This window comes from Diabrotica undecimpunctata, chromosome 3, assembly GCF_040954645.1.
Source record: "Diabrotica undecimpunctata isolate CICGRU chromosome 3, icDiaUnde3, whole genome shotgun sequence".
NCBI classification, from domain to species: Eukaryota; Metazoa; Arthropoda; class Insecta; order Coleoptera; family Chrysomelidae; genus Diabrotica; species Diabrotica undecimpunctata.
The window spans coordinates 162,042,125-162,060,255 of record NC_092805.1 but is presented as its reverse complement, the minus strand read 5'-3'; the positions used below and the strand labels follow the sequence as shown (position 1 = coordinate 162,060,255).

Sequence of the window (18,131 nt, the reverse complement as noted above, 5' to 3'; positions counted from 1 at the left end):
GCAACCCGCTCAACACCTTCAGATCCAAATGAACATACTTTCAATGCGATTGAAATAAAAAAAAAGCTGAAATTTTTATAGTGCGTTTAATAAATTGAGCATGGTGCACGAGGAGGCAGTTTTTTAATATTTCCCATTGTTGGTTTATCTCGTAGTTGTTAATATTTAATTTATCAGTTTTCGTATATTTTCTGCTGGAGTTTGTTTTTTATATCAGCTTCTTTCAGTTTTCTAACATCTAATTTTGGAGTTCTTTGGGGTTTTCTAATACGATTAGTAAAGGGTTTCGTCCTGGGAGTCCTTGTCTGTTCCTCCTCTGCCATATCTTGAGCTCCGATTCCCATGATGTTTCTTTTTTTATTTTAGTACTCATTGCCATGATGATTGTACTAGAGATATCCAATTGGATAATTGGATTCAATTCAGTGATCTAATCATCTTTAATGCAGTGGTTTCTCTTTGCCTTCTGCATCCTTATTCCGTTGACCATTTACTTGATTCATTCACCTTTGGTGCCAATTTCTTAGCGCCAGGACATAAGAGTGCCCTTCCACTTACTAACTCATCCGCCCAAAGTCGTTAGTCAGTAAGTGTGGGATTGCTTATACCGGCAATCGTTCGGTGGAATTTTCGCCATATCTGGCTACCCTCACTTAGTTTAGCCTGCAGACCACTACACCCCTACCACGGGGTGTGGCACGTGGAGCCATTAGTGAGAGTTAGTTGTCTTATGAGGACCAGTTATCAAAACTCATGTCCCGTCTATGACGCTCGATGTGGTCGTTCCGATAAAAGGTGCTACCTCTATAACACAACTCTACACTCCTTAACTCCTTTCACTCCTTACACTTCTCACTCTTAAAGTGTAAAAAGACCTTTATTTAACTCCATCAAACGCTATTCAAACCTAGAAAGTACTTTGATTTACGTTACAACTAGCTTTATTCAATTTTGCTAATGAGGGCTAGTTTTTACCGCTAAAAAATAATAGCATATATCGGCATAGGGCACACTTTGAATTAGAAGGTAAGTAAAGCCTATTCCCAAAATTTCATCAAAATCAATGCATTAGGATAGAAATCGGAGGCTACCCTATTTTTGCTCTCATTGATTAAACTATTCTGCGAAATATACACACTCGAAAATGTTTTACATAATGTAATATTTTCAAAATTATCCACCAAATCTGGTGAAATCTATTTTTTTTTAACAAAATACTTTATTATATATATATATATATATATATATATATATATATATATATATATATATATATATATATATATATATATATATATATAAAATTGTATGTTTTGAAAAAACAATAAACAAAATTTAAAGGATTAACAATTTATTATTATTATTAACAATATGTATTATAAATATATATTTTTTAATTTGTACAGATATAGAAACTAATACTTAATATACCGTATTTCCACCTCTTGTATCAATTCAAGACTGAATGCGATGTCCTATGCTTCTTATAAGTGTATTAATGTAGTTCTGCTCCATGGTGCCCCATTCTTCAATCGCTGCTATTCTAAGGTCTTGTAGTGTCCTTGGGGACTGTGTCCTTTTCCTTGCCGGGACTGAATTTTTCTTTTGAGCATATCCCATCCGTGTTCAATGGGATTGAGGTCAGGTGAGCAAGGTACCCATTGTAATCTGACGATATATTCTGTCTCTAAAAAATCTGCCACATGTCTCGTACGATGGGGAGGCGCATTGTCGTCCATAAAAATAAATTCTGGACCAACAGCTCCTCACAAGCGTACAGCAGGCCTAAGAATGGTATCAATATAAATTTGTCCATTCATGTTACCAAAACTAGGAGTTAAAGAAGTTTTATTATTTAGCATGATGCCGCCCCAAAACATTATGGAGCCACCTTGATCTGGGACTCTTTGGACAGCTTGGTTAACTCTATCCTGTCAATTTAGGTTCCTCCAAATCCTAATTCGGCTATTATCCGACAAAAGGCTAATTTTGGTTTCATCAGAAAATAACACGTTTCCCCATCTGTCGTCATGTCATTGTAAATGTTCATTGGCCCATTCCAGTCGAGTCTTTTTCTGCTCTAACGTAAGCTTTGGTACAAACACTGGTCTTCTTGTAAGTAAAGTCGCTGAATGTAACCTGTTTCTAATAGTCTGATCGCAAATTAAAATATTATGAGCTTGCTGGAGATCTCTTCTAATAGCTGGGGCAGACATAGAGGAGTTTCTCCGGGCAGTTAGCGTTAAAAAGCGTTCTTGGACATTGGTAGTAATTCTGGGTCTTCCGCTTTTTGGACGATCGCTAACAGAATTCGCCTCTCGATATTTTTTCACAATCCAAGACACATCACTCTAATTAACACCAACCCGGACAGCAACGTCGACTTGTGTGTGGCCTTCCTCAATCGAAGTAACGATTCTAGCTCTGTTGAACTCAGATATCACTTGTCTATTCATATTGTTCACTACAACGTGAATAAAACGCAAACCAATTTTTACAAATATCGGTTTTCGAAAACTGTTAACGCAATATGAATACTGAGAATCTTTGCGACGATTAAGAAACAAAAAACAAGCAATAAAATACATTATTTTAGTAAACAAAAAAAAAATCAGTGCAAAAAATTTCAAATGAGAAACGTTCAGTGGCGTTACAGATAATATGCAAAACATTTTTGAGTGTGTGTAGATCGTTTTAAAAACTGTTGTTTCAGTAGCTATATTTCAGTACCTTTTACGTAAAATACTGACCTACACCGTCTTATATTTTTTATAAATTACAATTACAACAGCTAAATATTTTTTGTTTTCTCGTCAATTACAACTTAACGTTTGTCGAAAGGTACTCGAGGCATTAGAAAGCTGATTCCTACACAGAAAGAAAATCTTTATACCTTCGATGACCTCTTGGTAATAAATTTGCATACAAAGATGCATAATTTGTATAAAACACATAATTGCCACTTCCTCGTTACAAACCTAATACTATAATACATACATCGTAACCTATGCGCCGTTATTAGTGTGGGACGTTTCGTAAATTACGTTCATTCATCCTAGAAAATAGAAGTGACATTACGATCTGATCTATTATCGAGTAAAACATTTGAACCGTATCCAAATCGTTGTTTGTATGTTTTATTAGTTTAATTGACCGGCCAAACGCCTGCATAGTTTCAAGGCTATAAGAACGCCAACTGGTATTGAACTAAAAATATAACTCTGGAAATGTTCATTTGGCGAGCTTCATTCGAAAGTCGAAGAATCGTGACTGATAAATGACTGTACTTATATTGAAAAACAAGTAAAATACAAATAATAATCTTTTTTTAGACGTTACTGAAAACAAAACAGGAAATGTAGATGAATGATTTTACATTTTCTCTCCGAATTATCCTTTGTTTGAACTATCTCCGACACAAAGAAGGAATGATGCATTAAAGGCCAAAACACCAGACATGTTCTAACACAAAAATGTACTCATAGTCTTATTTTTTTGTGGCAGAGTTTTTATTTCCATATTATCTCTTCACCCACTGTGAAAAAGTCAATCAAGTCATCATTTAAGAGAAAATATATACCGAAATGTTTAGTTCTATTCAAACACGTTTATTATTCGGTGGTAAAATATCCACAGAAGAAAGGTCAATCCTCGCCTCCAATCTTTGATCCAATATATTTCTTTCTCTAGATAGAACTATCTTTTTGGTTAAGTGGGAGAAACCTTTAAAAACATACAAATCTGTTGAGATACCTACAGAATGGCTGCTATCGACCTTTGTTCCGCTACCAAAAACCAAGAACCCCAAACACTGTAATGACTATAGATTAATCAGCTTAATCTCACACTTATTAAAAACATTTTTAATGATTATACATGCAAGAATATCCAGAAAGCAAGCGGATATGAGTAATAGACAGTTTGGCTTTCGTAACGGCTTCGGAACAATGGAAGCTTTGTATAGTTTCACAACTCTTGTCCAAAAATGTCGAGACCAACAAAAAGATTTTTTCGTTGCGTTTATAGACTATGAGAAAGCTTTCGACAAAGTTAAACATAACATTCTCATGGAATGTCTAAAGCGAAAAGGACTCGACAAAAATGACATTAACATAGTGAGAAATTTCTATTGGAACCAACAGGCTGTGGTAACATTAGATGGATATAGCACGGATGCGCAACAGATAAGTAGAGGAATGAGACAGGGCTGGCTACTACTTTCACCATTGCTATTTAATATATATTCCGAAGAGTTATTTATGCAAGCACTTGAAAACTGTACAGAAGGGATCAAGATAAATGGTGAAAATATAAATAACATCCGTTATGCTGACGATACAGTCATTATCGCTGAAAGTGAAACAGACCTACAGACGTTACTAAACACAATTTGTGATACTGGGGAACAGTTTGGAACAGAAAGAAAACAAAAACCATGGTTATCAGTAAGAGGGGCAAAGTCATTCCAAGGATCCAGATAAAAAATGAAAATATTGAGCAAGTGGACAAAATGAAATACTTAGGAGTCTGGATTACGGAAGATCTGAATCCGAAATCAGAAATTCGTTCAAGAGTAAAGCAATCAAGAGCAGCTTTTTTGAAGATGAGGAAATTTCTGAGTAACCAAAGACTCAATCTGCAAATCCGATATCTGATGGTAAAATGTTATATCCACTTTATTATTCTTTATGGTGTCGAAGCCTGGACTGTTAATATTGACTTTTTGAAGATACCATGGACCGATCATATTACGAACCAAATGGTGTTGCACAGAATGAGAAGAGATAGAGAACTTTTGACCACCATTAAAAGGCGAAAGACAGCATATTTGTGGCACATACTTAGAAATGATAAGTACGAGTTGTTGCAGCTGATTATGAAGGGTAAAATCGAAGGAAAAAGGGGTCCTGGTAGACGACAAATATCCTGGCTGAAAAACATTCGCGACTGGACCGTGTTAAACACATAGACGCTCTTAAGAAAAGCAGAAGATAGGGACGAATTTGCAATGATTATAGCCTACCTTCATTTGTGGAGACGGCACTAGAAGAAGAAGAAGGGAGAAACCTACAATGCAGGAGACAAAGATCAAGCCCAAAATATGACCACACATATATTATGTGTACTTTTTTTGCCAATACAACACTAAGAAACCGTGTCAACATTTAAGGTAGGGTTATTAAAAAAATATGGTACTCAGAAAACATCACCAACAGGCTAAGAAATCAAAATGTAAATGAAGAAGGGCAGACAGATATAGATTTATACTGGACCAGAACAAAGGAAGACACTGAAGCTACAGCGAATGATGAAATAGGAACAGAAATTTGTGCCCGTAAAAATCATTTATTTGAAGATGAGTGCAAGAATGCAACAAAAGAAACAAATGAAGCCTACAGAAAGCTTACCCGTCGAACTAGAACAACTGTAGAGAATTACCAAACAAAGAGAAGAGAAGGGAATACACAAAAGAAGTGCAAAGGCTGTACGAGAGGCATATGTAGCATTAAAAGAATCAGCTACAAAAATGGGTTTAATAATAAACACCAACAAAACGAAGTATATGAAAATAATCACGTAACCACAAATCCTACGATCACTTGTTACAAAACGACGTCATCGAAGCCGTGAACAAATTTGTATACCTGGGACCGCTCCTTAACACTGAAAATAATACTACCACAGAGAGAGATAAACCTCAGAATTTGCACGGCCAACAGATGCTATTTTGGGCTCAATCTCCTCCATAAATCCACAATTATATATATAAAAAATATTTTTTCTTATAGATACTTCTTTTGTACTATAAACTTTTAGTCGCGTCCTCGTAATATCCCGCACCGGCCCGAGCCTTCGAGGTTGATGTTCGTTTAAGGGAAATTGGGTCATGCGGTGGGCAGAGCACTGCTGGAGAACAGAAGGATATTGCCAATGTGAACGAATTAGGGGCCTAAAACGCAATTACCAACACCGTTCACATGTTCCTACAAAAGACACAACTAACTTTGGATTTAATTTTCCTACGGTAAATTGAAACACTCATGAGAGTTAGTGTTACGTGAAAACAACAAAACAAAGTTGCTGAAGCGATTATAACGGTTTTTAGTGGTACCACAAATGCATGCAATTAAGAATTCGTTAATATACATACACGATGACTAAACCACAACAAAATTTAAACATGATTTAAATTTTTAACACGTAAGCTCTCTGAGGTACAGCTAATAAAAAACAAAGTAACAAATATTTATTATTTACAAAATAATAATACACACAGTCTACAAAACAAATGAGGTAGAAATATGGTAATATTGTTGTTAAACTGTTGGGCTGCTTCCGATAGCTTATGTAAAGATTTTGTAATATCAGCAAATCCTTTTACGAAGCGACGATAGTATGAACACAAGCCCAAAAAGGATCTCAATTGATGCTTGTCTACAGAGATTGACTAGTTCTTAACGGTTTTTATTTTCTCAGTATCGGTCTTCACTTGCTTTTGGAATAACTGACATTTCTTGGGATTTAATTTCAGATTCGCACTTCTCAATTCTTTGAAAACACTGGTAAGGTTGTTTAGATGTTCGTCAAAAGTTTGGCTATAAACGATTACGTCGTCTTAAGTAGATGAGACAAATCTTCCAATGTAATCCCCTCAATACTGTTTCCATCAAACGTTCATCTATTCTTGACCATCATCATCAATTCTTGACCGTAACATCATTTAATCTCGTGTAATTCACACAGAATCTAGTAGAGCCTTCTTTTTCACCAAAACAACTAAGGACTTTGTGATGGTTCTATTACACCTTGTTCCTGAATTTCCTCTAAAATTGTCTTTACTTCTTGTTTTGCAAACAGGACTCTTCTAGGAGCTTGTTTTATGGAATCAGCATTTCCAGTGTTTATTCGATGTTGGATTATCTTCGCTCGCCTTTAATTGTTGGATGTCAAGGAGAATACATCTTCAGAAGTTTGCGGCAGCTTGTAAAGTTTGTTTTTCTAATTTTTGTCGAGATGTTCACTAGACTTCTGGTAAAGGAGTTGAACTGGTACTGTAAGTTTTGAAGCTATTGGGAATTTTTTGTGGCTGCACAATACAATTTCTGGTACTCCCTCAAGAGTACTCATTGATTTAATCGAACATCGAAATCGATGAGATTCATTATTCGGACAGGGAACGAGTTACCGTATATTCTAACTGGACGTCTTTCTAGAAGGATGCCTTTAAGGAGTTGTTGGATAGCTGGTTCGAAGATTCTGAGAACAGTAGGCGGTAGGTCTGGTTCCAGTTTCGCAATAACATGTACTATGATCTCGGATCGAGCTGGTAATAGAAAATCTTCTACAACACAGATGCGGTATATTGTTTCACTACATCCTGTTGACATCAACACCACTTCTTCATCTTCAATTTGAAGAACATTTTCTTTTAAATCCAAGTTAACGTAATGGTGAAGCAAGAAGTCTAGACCAATATTCATGATGTCAGCTACCAGCACACGATGTATGATTTTCTGCCCTCCCAGCTGCAACTAAACGTCGGTATAACCATGGATAGGAGCTATTGTTGCGGTTGTTACAGTATAACTTTTCTCGTTTCCATGGATCTCCGAAACAAATATCATCCTTGGATGAACAATAGTGTGAGTTGTTGCACCAGTATCAATGGGTATTTGACACATTTTTCCATTAATCTTACCAGATATCATAAGACTTTCCCGTTGTGCTGAAGTCGTGAAACTAACTACTGGGGCATTATAGAAGTCAACCAACTGTTCTACGATGACCTAGTTCTCTACACAACCAACATCTAAATGTGTTTGGACGACTGTTGCGGCTCCTATTTTCTGTTCGCTTGAGAAAACCTTTAAGTCTTGTTATAAGTTCACCAAATTTTTCATTATCGTTGGTGGCCTGAACCTGGCGAATTCTTATGTGATTTTTTGAGGCGGTTTCGGCTGCCTTCTACCAAAAATCCTAAAATCAATAGCTTACAGAACACGACCTCAAACAATAACAACAATAATTCCATATTTTTCAATTCCAGTTTTTCCGAAAAAATGTCAATAGGTATAACATAAGTGTTGAACATAAATCACCAAAAACATCCAATATCAAACCCGTTGTTAATAAATCCAATCAAGCAGTTGTAGTTTATAAAGTAAGTTGTAAAGACTGTAACTCAAAATATATTGGACAGACGCATCAGTATTTACATAGACGAATTATCGCACACAACAACAGTATAAGAAATAGCAAACCAAACACTACAGTCCTAGCAACACATTCTTTGGAAAATAACCATATTTTTGATTTTGAAAATATAGATTTTAGAAAGAGAATCAAATTATAATAAAATATGTATATTGCAAAGCAATGAACCTACATCAATAATAAGATATACATCATAAATCAAAGTTTAAATAACAAACTTCATCTATAACCTACAGTGAACTTGAGGTTGTGTAGTAAATGGATCAACAAAATGAACAAAAACATTAATCGATAAAATTAAAATATATTACACATTGAAATAAGTCAAGAAAACTAACTATAACAGAGACAATTCTGAAAAACTTATTTCCCGTATTAGTTCTATAACCTAAACAGATCAGGATTTATGTAATAAAATAGCACAGGACAAAGAAACTTTGTTGAGTAAAGAATGGGCATACGTTACGCAATAAATTGTTTGGGGAATAACAAAAACAATAAAGCAACCTTGTATCGTTGTCATTTTTATTGCGCGACGGAGCCTATCGCCAACCGTCGGTCCTCATCGACAGTCCTAATTCCATAAAGAGTCGGTATCCGCACTACCCGAATCGTCACCGTATAAAGTAGGAAAATAACGGTATTGCCACAACGGTATTTTATGAAGTGGGTGTTTATATGACTTGGATCTAGGGATCCCACCTTAAATTTTTACCTTTACCATGCGATCTGCGCGATGCTCCATTACGCATATTATGATTTTAAAATTTTGGCTTGTGATTTCAAGAAATAATAAATTGACAATTTATTTGAAAACTAGATTTAAGCTAGATATTTAATTAACCAATTATAATCTTTCATTTATGTAGTCTTATCGAAATTATGATTAAAATGATGACTAGCAAATCTCATAAATAAAAAACTTACAACTAATTCTTAATTTAAAAGAAAATTTTATCCTTCATAATATATTATCTTAATTTCCAAAATTCTTTCTTTCCTCTTTCAAAAAGCCTATTTCTTGTTTTATTTGACAAACATTGAGTACTTCTACTGGTTTTTTGTATGTTTCTTTACATTTTATTCCCACTACTAAATAGCAAAATCTTTTACAATGAAACTTTTTTAAACTTCTTTTTTAATTTAAATATTATGTTTATATGGGATTAAGCCACAATTTATTGGTTGTAATGAAAATCACATTTTTTAACTAACCAAAGTTTGACGTTTTGAAATCGTTCTCAAAATATTTATAGAAATTTTGAACAACCTAAGAAAACGGCCAAGGATGGACCAAGGTTATTTTTATTGGCTATAATTATGATGAGCATTGATCTCCTTTTTTAATCGGTAAAAGATACAGGTTAGGTTAGGAGAAACAGAAATGTCAAAGTCTTAAATCATCTGCGCAATGGTGCATAGCGCATCTCGCATGGTAAAGGCGAAAATTTAAGGTGGGATCCCTAGATCCTTGTGTTTATATGTACTGGGTGGATGTGTGAATATATTGTTCTGGTTATAATAAAAAACAATGGCAAAATAGAGAAAAAATTATATTGAGTGGACAACGTAATTCTTATATTTTTGTATTATGCCAATAGTAGATCTTAATATATTAAACTTCTGGGTGTGGATTTTAAATATTTATAAACTGTTCTATTTTATTTTCTTCCCACTAACTCGGCTGAAATAAAAAATATTATACAAGGCATTAAAAATTCTATGGCTGCAGGCTGGGATGATATCCCATCTAAAGTTTTATCCCTTCTTCCTGATAATGTTCTGAGAATTTTAGCGGAGGCAATTAACACATCTTCTTCAACGGGTCACTTGAGCGATTGTTGAAAATGTGCTAAGGTTATTCCTCTGTATAAAGGTGGTGACCACGATTTACCTGCTAATTATCGTCCTACCTCTTTGTTGCCGTCGCTTTCAAAGGTTGTAGAAAAATTGGTAAAAATCCGATTGATGACTTTCTTACAAAAACACAATTTACTTTCTTCCTTCCAATTCGGCTTCCAGTCATTAAAAAGTGAATATGATGCCATCTTCGAATTCATGAAAAAACTATATTTGAACTTAAAAATAACGATTATGTTGCTGCCGCAGTTTTCTGTGATCTATCTAAAGCCTTTGACTGTGTCAATCACAAAATACTTCTTAATAAACTGGAAAGATATGGTTTTAGAGGCACTGCTCTAAAGTGGTTCAGTTCATACTTGGAAGACAGATGCCTGTCTGTATCAATCAATCAGCGCTACTCTAGTAATATCTTTATTAATTGTGGAGTACCTTAAGGCTCTGTCTTGGGTCCTAACTTTTTCTTGATATATTTTAATGACATAACTAACCTCGACATTAATGGCCGGTTTACTATATTTGCAGATGACACCACAATTTTATGCCGAAACAAGGACTCTAACGTCCTGATCAAGATTATTGGTAGTGATATGCTAAAAATCTTAGAGTGGTGCAAAGCTAATCATTGTACATTTAATTTTTCAAAAACCAAATTAATTTCTTTTAAGAATGAGACAAAAGAGATTTCTGACAAAAGAGAGCACTCAGATATTTATGCAAGGTTAAGTTTGGTACATCATGCAGGCCTCTGTTCCGGAAACATGGTATCTTGACACTTCCTTGCATGTATATCCTAGAATTAGCGTGCTTAATTTTTAAAAAACATAAAGAGGATATTCGGACAGATTACCCTTATAAACACTTATTTTTTAATTTCATTCGTATTTTTATTCGATTCGAATATTTTTGTGTTTCTCGTGTATCGTTAATTCTAGAAAATTTCTATCTAGAGCAGGGGGCTCTCGGAAATCTAACTTCCTGCCGTTCTTTAACGTAGTTATTACTATTATGTCATTCATCATTCGTCTAATAATTTGTTTACGCCTGCGTGTTTTTCACTTACGAAATTGTGCACCTGCGATACCTACCGATTATTCCGTGACCTAACGTAAAACAGATCACACATTCCAACGAAAAAACAGAAACTGTAACTGCTATTTTTTAAATAAAATAAGCCACATCCCTATTATTATGTGAAAGCGTTGCGTTGCCGCAGTCTCTTTGGCACGAGGTAGGTCAGGCGTCGAGACGGCTGGGCCCCGGTGCCGGCGGCTTATCGATCCTCCGGGGTACACACACAAAACGGTTCCGCGCGCCCACGACGCTACTTTTCCTGCTTAAAATCGGATTTCCCGGCTCGTTTTCGCGAACATTCATTTTTTTACACATTCGATGATTATTTTTAGGTTTTGAGTGGTCCATGTAAGTGGGTGTAGGACGCTTAAATTTTTATCATAACTCATGTGAACATTTTTCGGTAAGTTAGTAGTCCTATGACCTTTTCGAGTTTTCGGAATGAATGTCACATATTTAGCATGTTTATGCTAAATATTTGACATGTGACAAAAAATTCCTAATCGTCTTGTAGTTTGTGTAAACCGGTAAAAAAATTTATTTGGGAAAAATATTTTCCTACGATCTGCACTTATTGCTTTATTGTAACATCGATCCTAGTGGGACATTCTCTAGAGCCTCCAAAGGCATTTACATATATACACAATACTATGTTCTTTATTTCTATGCGTGTCGAGTGGACACATGGGAGTACCTGTGTTTAATTTAGGTTTACGATACAATATAAATCATTTTAATGTTTTTACTTTGTTTCTACCTTTTTTACAAGGATGTAATTATTAGATAAGAATATTTTACAAACAATGATTACCGTATTTCGTATATAACACTAATGTTTACGAACAAGAGATGAAACTAATAATAATATTACAAAAATTATATTCTATTATCACATTTTGACCATAAAATTTTCTTTTCCGCTGATGTAAATTTTCTTGTTTTTTAATTCACGTGTCTTGTCTTCACTGTTTTTTTTTTTGTGAATTTATTATTTTTTATTATTATTAATATCCAGATTTAGCCATACAGCTCACACTCCCTCTAAGGAGAAAATTCACTCATCCCAGATACCATCAAAAGGATTGAGCTCTGGTGGGACTCTTTCCGTGTTATCGAGCCCTAGGTGACTTGGTATGTTGAAGTATCCCCCAAAAATTTTCGTACACATCTGGACGTCGCGAGGAGTACAGCTTTCTGCATGGTCTTATAGAGATGTTCATTAAGACCCAGCTGTTTTATGTTCTTTAGGAGGTTTTTGGGAATAACACCAGTAGTAGATAAAATAATAGGTACTGTCTGGGTACTTTACATTCTCCATTGTCTCCTGATTTGTATTTCTAGATCTCTATATGGCGATCTTTTCGTTGTATTTAACACGTAAATTATTGGTGTTGGGTATCGCCACATCAATAAGTGTTGTTTGCCTAGTAATTTTATTAACTAGTATGAGATCCGGTCTATTATGCGCCACTGGTTGGTCTGTAAGCACAGTGCGGTCCCAGTATAGCTCGTAGTTGTCATTTTCAAGCATTCTGTCAGGGACGTATTGATAATAAGGAAGATGGTCGGTTTGAAGAAGTCCCAGTTTGTCAGCTAGTTCTTGGTGGATAATATTTCCTACTGAGTCATGGCGTTCTTTATAATCAGTACCGACAAATGCCTGGCAGCCACCGGTAAGATGTTGGATGGTTTCTTGGGCTTGGCATTCATATCGGCATTTGTCATTTTGGACTTGAGGATCTTTAACAATATATTTCAGGTAATTTTTAGTTGGTATAACCTGATCCTGAATGGCAAGTAGGAAACCCTCAGTCTCGGGAAACATCTTTCCTGATGTCAACCAATAGTTCGACGCTGTATTGTCGACATATTCTTGGCTGATCTCATTGAGATGTCGCCCATGCAGAGGTTTACTCATCCAGGTGCGCATTTTTTCTTGCCGAATCAGGTGGTTTATGCGCGTTTCTTGTTCTCTCAGTTTAAGCGGCGTTGTATCATTTACTGCGCAAATTACTCGATGTAAAGTAGATGTCTCAGCCTGTACCTGAAAATAAGTTCGTAAGTTAGCAATTTGTTTATCCAATTGCTCACCTATATCCATAAGTCCTCTTCCCCCTTGATACCGCGGTAATGTTCTCTCTACTGCGCTGCGTGGATGATGTTTTTGCGCTTTTGTGAGAAGTGTTCTTACTTTCCGCTGAAGACCCTCTATATCCGTTTTTGACCACTTTGTAATACCAAATGAGTAGCTAAGCGCGGAAGAGACGTACGTATTTAACGCCTTAAAAAAAATTTTACTCTGAAGATATGACCGATTTAGTTGTCTTATTCTTCGCACGAACTCCGAAATTAGTTCAGTTTTCATTTGTTTATGGTCAGTTTTCCGCGCTTGTTTTACTCCGTGATATTTGTACATATCATTTTCATACCCATTGCCTCGATGTTTTGGCCATCTTGCATATCGAAACCTCCGGGCTGAACCTTTCTTCTGACTATATTTAGTATACGGCACTTGTCTAGTCCAAAATTCATACTGATTTGTTTATAATTTGTTTGAACATTTGTTTATAATATCGCTATTGTATAACTCCGGTGATTTTTAGTTGGCAAGAGCTTTCCGGTCTTTCCTTATTTTCAAGCTATACTTGGCCTTTTTCCAAGTGGTTCACGTTCTTCCAGTTTTATTAATACTTCCGCAGTATCTGTCTGTGTTGGCACGTATTGATATTTTTCCAAAATTGAGCTTATTATCCGTAATTTAACTTTTGCTCTATATTGTCAAATTCTAGTGCAAGCAAAAACTACAATATTATAGAGTTTTTATTGGTATTACAAAATCCGTAATAGCTAATGAAAATTATAGTATGCAGTACGAAAAACTACTAAAATCAACGACAGTGATATAATTTCTATTATATCACTAATTTCTATTATATCTAATCTACCGTATTATTAATGTTTCTGGTTCCAAATCGGGAAGCCATCTTCTATTGACAGTAGAGGTTGATTTATTTAAGCATAAAAGGATTGATTAAATAAGCCGTAAAAGGTATATAATACGTTATTCACACCTACCCAAATTTTCCAGGACAACCCACATCGATCATTTTGATATTACTAATTCACCTATTTTTTGCGGAATAAATATTTGATCTTCCCTTTCATGCTATCTCTCCGCGGAGTTTCAGGCCAACTCCCCCGTGCTGTAACTTCGGGATTTCGAGCAACTCGGTTCGGTAGCCTCTCCCTTAACATACATTTATTTATAACACGGTTCAAGTTTATTTCCTGCTGCATGACACGTGATACGTGTTTTCTAGAGCATGTTTTTATTTTCAAAGTTAATTGCCTTACAATTTAACTTTAAAAGGAAAGTAAATATTATATAAAGTATGAAATATAAGTTTCTCTATAAAAAAGGAGTATATTTAACAGTGGATTAAACTTGTTTTTTTTTTCGTCTGCGTGGAAGTGATTTTCTCAGGCCTAGGTTCATTAGTGTCTCCAACGTGCCTACATTTCTTTCCATTAACGGTATGAAATGTAGTTCATAATTCATGCATGCTGTTCAATTCTACCTCGGCAGCTTGTCTCTTTGAACTCCTTGGAGTCCAGAATTTCCCAACGCTCCCCTGAATCCTTTATTTTATTACTAAACCGGATTAGCGTTAACTTCAGATCCTCACTTTTGGTCTCTGATATACCTACGGTTAGATTTTGGAATTTCTTCATCTTTAACAACTTTCAATGTTCTTTGTGATGTTAAAGGACTTTTCCTCAGCACATATTAACCGAAAGTACCAGTACATGGGTCGACTTAATTCATATCGAGGATCTTTATTAATTAGTTTTATGAGGTCACCTTTATTTGCCTTATTTCATTACCGACCAGTATTTTGTCCGGGTAATTGTCGATAATCTAGGAATTTCTGGTAGACGCAGCAGACCTTTGTAGTGCCAGCTCCATGTTACCTTATTTTCTTAAGTTTCTTTCTATAAGAGATATCAGACTTTCTCGATGATTTCTTTAGGAGTACGCAAAAATTCCTCTAATGTTGTCTGTCCCGATCTTGTGGGAGAAATTATGTAGTATTATGATTTTGAACAGGTAAATTATTAGCATGGCGAAAGGAAAAACACAATGATCGTGTCATAAAAAAATTCAGCTTTGATTAAAATAATTTTATATTGATATACTTAAAACATGGTGCAAAAGTAACAAGAAACCTCCTACATGTTAATTAATACCTTGAATAAATTAAATAACTTAATTTTTCTATTGAGTTAATATTACGTTCGATATTTTTTCCCATCAATCAACATTCCTACGTGATTGATGCTTTGAATAATGAATGACTAAGACCAGAAACACTTGACTTACTTAATTCAATAAAGGATTGTGCACTAAGTAGCCAGACATGCTCGATTGCCGGTCATAATAAATAAAATTTAAGGCTCACTGTGTATTGTCAATAATTGATTTTTAAACATAAAACACAAGCTTTATTCGACTTTCAAATTAAGCTACGTTGTTATCAAAAATATAGTCTTAATATAATTAGTGAAAATTTTTTAAATCATGGAATCAAGAAACTATTCAGAAAGTACTACTACGTGTAGTATGTGAAGAACTGCAAGCAAGATCGTACGCTGGATGGGCTGTGGGAATTGCGAGATGAGTTGTATTTTTTTTTTAAATGAAAGGAACATACTGCAAACATTCGAAGAGCAGAACTATCAAATCCGACTTACAAAACTGGCCGAGATTTTGAACATATTAACAAGCCAATTTACAACTCCAAGATAGTGAAGACAATTTAATCAAATAGGATAATACTATAAAGAAAAGGAAAGGTTCTGGAAGGAAACTATTCTTCGTTTTCTCGTCTGAACTTTTGTCTGAAAAAGAACACTACTGTTCTAAAGTACTTACAAATGCTGCATAATGAGCTCTCCTGATATTTTCCAAAGGTTTGTGGCGTCATGATTAATAAAATGAAGATAAAAATCCTTTTCACCTCACAGTCAAAAATTTCCTTTCCGTCTTTTATTACTGACTTCAAATACTATACTTAGTTGTATACATTTTAATGTTTATCAAAAAAATAACCTCACTTTATAAAAAATGTGTTCAATTTTGAGAGTTTGTCAGACGGATTGGTATCTAACAGATCTGTAATCTTAAAAAATAAAGTTGAATACTTATATTCGATTTCAAATTCTGGCGAAGGAACTGCAACAACTAACCTTAATTTTAAGTTGTCGATTAACTAATAAACGTGAGCAAGATGAAGACACCTTCGTCGTATAAGTTAGGTACGACGCTCTTATTAAGGTGTAGGAAGTACACACCCAAGTATAGCCTAATCACGTCGATGATTAAGTAAATTCAGTGTTTGTCAGCTTTATTTAATTAGAGAGAAATAGGACGGTCGATATACACGCACACAAGCAAGAGTTATATTTTTAAAAGTTTCTCTTATTAACTTAAAAATGAAATATCTTTATTATTAATATAAACTTATTAAGTCACAATTGATTGTAATGAAAATTACATTTTTACCCAACTTTGGAACACTCTGAAAATCGTTTTCAAAAAAGGACTAGTTAAAAATTCTGCGAAAATTTCTAACCAACAACAATTTTTCTTCAAGTCTTCAAAAAGTTTTCTTTTAATTTAACCCATAAATTTTTGATCGTTGAGATCACTTCATGTAATAAAAAAGTGACTTAAATATACCAATGTTATTTTGATGGCGTGTGTTTTAAAGAAATTCCATCATTTGGCAACTATGTGCATAGTTATATTTAGAATTCATATCAAGTATCAAGTATGTATGTAACACTGGCGCAATGTTCCTGTACTATGCAACACATAATACTTAAACACGGTGTCACGACACTTTATTGTGCTGATACATTGTACTGATACAAGCAGCTGTGCCATTGTATCAACACTCAAAAATTTACAGTGTTACCTATGACTATCATAGATCCATTTGGATTTAAAGCTACTAAGTTAGACTTTTTGTTTCCTTGCCAGAGATCGAATCATCAGTACACTAAACCTCTCACAGCGGTTCATCCGCCTCTCACAGCGAAGTTACAGCGGTTTATTCGCCTTTCACAGTGAAGCGAAAGCGATTCATCCGCCTCTCACAACGAAGTGACAGCTATTCATCCGCCTCTCACGGAGAAGTGACAGCGGTTCATCCGCCTAGACTGCTTGGTCATCATACGACAAATATGATACTTTTCCCCCTGTATATGATTATGTGAAGTATGGATTAAAAAGGAACCATTATTCTTTGCTTATGTTAATACAAAATCCTCTTGAGTCCAAGTTTTTTGTCATTAACGCTATTAGTAAATGCCCATGTGAGCCGATATAATGGGTGTTTTTTTAGAGGTATAGAAATGTACGTTAGGAACACTTTTTAACTGACGGTCATTTTGACAGCTGTTATAGCCCGGTTACAGATAATTGAGAAATTTAAAGAGATAGCCCAATTGGTGTAAAAATGGTACCGAACAAAATATATCCATGTGCTTAGATCAAATGACATCTGTTTTAATAGTTCCTCTTTAATATTTTGCCTTTTTACAGGATAGTATTCAGAAAAACGCAAAAATAATAATTACTGTAAAATATAATTTTATTAGATACAATTATAAATATATTATATTTAAATAATTATACCTGTTAGGTCTGTTTAATCAAAATAATGTTTTTATCTTTAAGGCTGTTTTAGCAGTTCAAGCCAACTGCGATTTGAAATGGGCGTATCACTTACTTTTCTACACTGCTTACGCGAGACCATCTTTACTCAGTGCCGCCGGCCGACGAGTAGTTTAATGACAACAAATACATTATTCTCCATTCAAATTAGTTTTAACACGAACTAACTGACCGTACGTTCATGAGATTTGACGTCACGAAGGCGATAACGATGAAACTAAGCCCAATGATGAGTAACACGTTT

The 18,131-nt window shown here is 34.8% G+C and overlaps 1 protein-coding gene across 8 annotated transcripts in view; it reads left to right on the top strand.

The window, feature by feature from the left end:
- beta-Spec (spectrin beta chain) overlaps positions 1 to 18,131 on the top strand; it is a 105,613-nt gene that overhangs the window by 12,897 nt on the left and 74,585 nt on the right. Inside the window, exon 1 of one of the 8 annotated variants that reach the window (XM_072527413.1) lies at positions 11,403 to 11,551. The exons of the other annotated variants lie outside the window; for them this stretch is intronic. The gene's annotated coding sequence lies outside the window, so the exon portion shown is untranslated. Of the gene's footprint in view, positions 1 to 11,402; positions 11,552 to 18,131 lie in introns of those variants that run through there. 8 annotated transcript variants of the gene reach the window in all.